Genomic DNA, 4,642 nt, shown 5'->3' with positions numbered 1-4,642 from the left:
TATACGAAAGCTATAACAAATAAATAATTAAACATATTATACCTTTTGTATAATTACGTTTCATACGTTGTTAATTGTTATAGATACTTTACACTATGGTAAATTTTAAGAAACTCCAAAAGAAATGCTTTCTTCAATTGGAAAATCTTACGTCCTTAGAAATGAATGCGTTAGGTTTTACAAGAAATGTTTAACTTATGGCATATCATAGTGAAACAAAACAAACTGAAATTTAAAAAACAATTATCCATTAAAATTTTAATTTATTTCGATAGAAACAACTGTTGATTCAAATCAATTGCAAATTGGTGATATGAATCACTAATTCGAACCATTGAATCAGTACCAAACTCTACTGGCCAACACATGAGTCTATCATAATTTTTAAAAATATAATGCAAAGAATTTTTAGGTTTTAAAATATTATAATTAAAGGGACTAGCTTAATATTATTTTTTTATCTCTAAAGTAAAAACAAATAAAAAATTGATAGATATACAGTTTTGAACTTAAACGATATAACAACTTTTAATCTGTCCTGTTATTTATGCGGAGAGCACTTGACTACGTATTTATACGGATCAACTTAAAAAATTTGCCTATTTGCTATGCACGGTAACAGCTTCCGAACTTTAGATCAATAAAATAAACTGTCTAATATTTTTACTTAAAAATGTCACTAAGATTGAATCCCGTAGGATATTTCTCATTTGCGACTCGAAGATGTATAAATACTGGAACAACTTTGAGTAAACTTTAATGCTAATTCAGTTGTGAGAATAGAGAAGTATTTCGAATTTGTATTTTTCATCAAATTTAAAATTTCTTTACGAAGTTCGTCAACAGATGGCACTCCCAACTGATTTGAAAGACCAGTTACAGGAACATAGAAAGAGATATGAATTTTAGGCTGCTATGTTCTGCTTAGGGAAACAAAAATGTATTTTTAGATTAAATTTTGAAATTTGTTAGAAAGTTCATCAATAAATAGCTAAGCTAGCAAAGAAAACTTATGAACAATGTTTTCTGTTGCATATCAGAAAACTCTAAATTAAATATTTGTACAAGTGTTGTATTAATTCTATTCTCAGACTACCCCGCATTTTTGCTGCATGTGATGAATGTTTCGTAGTGTTAATTTTGATGACCGCGTAGCGTAGAAATGATGGTGGTTTAGAAAAAAAAAATTGCTACACATTGATTGACGAGTTTTGCTTCAATTTTGATGTGGTTTATTTTCTTTTGCGCTGAATAGAACGCTACAAAACCTTAATTTTTTTCTAATTCTGTTCCGTCTTTAAAAGGTTTTTTAAATTGCCAGTAAATTTTTAGGCGTCCTTTGCCCCATATATGTAACTCACGGTGTCATATGTATTGCGGTGAATTAGTTTACAGTGCCACATAAATATCGGTGTTGTGTTTCGAATTTATACGTACTTGTTTCTGTGTACATGCATCTATGTCATATTTATTTTTGATTTATGATCAACGTTTTTATATTATTTCAATGTCCTTGTAGTGTATCTACCACTACAAAAATATAATTCCAATTCACTTGTATATAAGACATGTTAACTCGATTCTATGTTGGGGTACCTTTTCATAGATGACGGTTGACATGGTCGATAACAACTCTCCCCACACTGACCTTCGAACGCGATGTAAACACGCTTACCTTGGCAGAAACGCCCACTACGATTTGAACACGCTTACTTCGATGGGTGGTTCACACTGAACAGTTGACGTGCTATTTGTGACTGCGACATTAACCACCTTCTCGTGCTGTTGCTACTCAGTTTCGATCACGCGCAACGTACAACGTATTCACTCGACTGTTCAAGGCAATATCGGAGCAACCATGACCGTGAACTTAATACAGCTCTCGCGATCAGCACTCAAAACTACGGTGATCTTAATACAGCTCTCCCGACTTCTCACAAAACAGCAATGAATCAACTAGTGGTATCCGTTCATCGAATTCTATCACAGGTATAATTCTGGTGAGGGAGTACTGTAGTGTATNCTGCCACTAAAAAATATAATTTCAATTCACTAGTATATAAGACATGTTAATTCGATTCTATGGTGGGGTATATTTTCATAGATGAAGGTTGACATTGTCGATATCTACTCTCCCCACATCCTCATAGATATTTCTTAGATACTCATGAACTCAAGCTGTGTCCTCGTTTGCCCATTAGTTTTTGAGTTGGACATAGTTTTGACGATATTGTAAAGGAGACATTGAAAGACGAACCGAACTCAATCTTATTCTTACGTGGACCTAAATATGATCACATTCATAAATTCCTTTTACTCTTTTTTTTTTTTGTTTTTAAATTGGGTACTTATACTTCAAGAAGACCTCCCATATCCACGCACAAGACCTATGATGTCAGAGCCAGCTAATCTTTATCAGCAAAATGGCTTATTAAAGTCGAGCTAAGTTTCTCTACATGAGTTAGAATGTTAATAAACGTTCAGTTAATTAAATATAGAGCCGTATCACACATCGAATTCGTTGAAAAATCATTCCTTCTCGCCTACTTCTTTTACTTAACTTAGATCTATTATTTGTTTATGTATTTTATTGTAACCGTAATATATTTTTGTTTTGTGTACCTGGCAACTTTGATGCATAATTTGTTTGTTTATGTTCCACATGGCCACGTGCCTGTCTTTGTGTAACGCCTCTTTGTAAACATATAGCGAAAAAATTGAAATATTTGAGAAAGAATCTTTGTGAAGAAATTTAAAATGTACCATTTAAGAAAATGATTGTTGACGGGCTTGACTTACTCGAAATATAATGAAAATAGCAGTTGCTAACGTAAACAAATGGCAGGATTCAGTAACCAAGCAGGGTCGAGCACACTACGCCACTTGCAGGTATGCCCTTTTTATTTTTAAATGTTATTGTAAGTTCCCGCTTCCACTATCACTTTTAACGAGGCTACATTTTTACTTAGTAACTTTCATTAACTGATTCGACTAGTGAGTTTTTAATCAGTTTTAGTTTTGTACTTTCTTTCTGTTCTTTTGTTTGTTTGTTTTTTATTTACATTTCTACCATCCTATGATATTTACTATTTGCCACTAAATTTTAAACTGTTTTATTACCCATTGGCAAAATGGGTGTTTTGGGTTTGATGGACCTTATTTGCACGTCATCACACTTTTCAACTGCGTTCCAGAGTAATAGTAATCAGTGCGCATGCGTCGGCATTGCATGCTGTGCTATGGCGACCGCTGCTGTTTGATAACTTGCTTTGAAATTCTTTTCTCTATTTTTTCACCTTTAATTTTGTTATGCATAAAGTTGGTGAGTTTAGTTTTGAGATATGCGACCAGAGAAATCCCATAAATACTTCTTGAGTTGTGAATAAAAGAGAATTTCATCATTTGAACGATATTTTTTTTTCACCAGCATTTTTAATGTATTTACNACTTATAAATTATCGACTATGTCAACCTTCATCTATCAAAAGGTACCTCATGATAGAATCAAGTTAACATGTCTTATATACTAGTGAATTGGTATTTATTATTTATAGTGGTAGTTACACCACAAGGCGATGTCTTAAAACACGTACATAGGCAGAATGTGAAAATCAATCTGACGACAAACATCAATTGAGACAGTTTTTGCAACCCATGATTGGAAATGTTGTGGTGTTTATAGGAGTCAATCCAGAAAGAAAAAAAGCATTTGGCCATTGGGTAACCAGTCATCGTAATAAAGCGATCACAATTGAGTACCAAGCATGCTTGGGGATTTGTGACGCCAACTACCACTATGATTATTAAACATTAATTCACTCGTTTATGAGACATTCTAACTAGATTCAATCTTGAGGTATCTTTTGATAGATGAAGGTTGACACTGTCCAAAAAAAAATGCTCCTACCCCCACATTGGTGACCTGCGGTCGTGATATGAACTCACTTACTTCGATGGATAGCACACATTGAAAAGTTGTCTTGCTATTTGTGCCTCGTTACTTCTGTCTCCTTTACACACAACGGGATCTTCCACACACTCGACTGCTCAAAGTCACACAGAAGAGACCACACACATCACCATATGCTTAATACGGCTCTCACTACAAACACTCAAATCTCGGTGGACTTAAAATAGTTCTTACCACAAGTACTCTTTGTGTAAATGTAATTTTGTAATTCTTTTTGTGTAAATGTAATTTTATAACTCCCTCTAAGTAAATTTTATTTTGTTGCGATCTCTGTGCAAATGTAATTTTGTGTGAATGTTCATAATTCAATTCATAGGATTAATCAATTTTAATTGTAATTTATTTTGTGTAAATGTAATTTTAAAACTCCCTCTGTGTAAATGTATTTTTATAACTCCCTCTGTTTAAATGTATTTTTATAACTCCCTCTGTTTAAATGTATTTTTATAACTCCCTCTGTGTAAATTTAATTTTGTGTGAATGTTAATAATTCAATTCATATAATAATTCAATTTTAATTGTAATTCATTCTGTGTGAATGTAACTTTGCAAATCATTTTGTGTGAATACAAATTTGTAATTAATTTTTTGTAAATGTAATTTTGTAATTCCTTTTGTGTGAATGTTAAAAAATAAATTCATGTAATAATTCAATTTTAATTGTAATTCGTT

Source organism: Parasteatoda tepidariorum, chromosome 3, assembly GCF_043381705.1.
Source record: "Parasteatoda tepidariorum isolate YZ-2023 chromosome 3, CAS_Ptep_4.0, whole genome shotgun sequence".
In the NCBI taxonomy this organism is placed as follows: domain Eukaryota; kingdom Metazoa; phylum Arthropoda; class Arachnida; order Araneae; family Theridiidae; genus Parasteatoda; species Parasteatoda tepidariorum.
Note: the sequence above shows the minus strand (reverse complement) of the source record.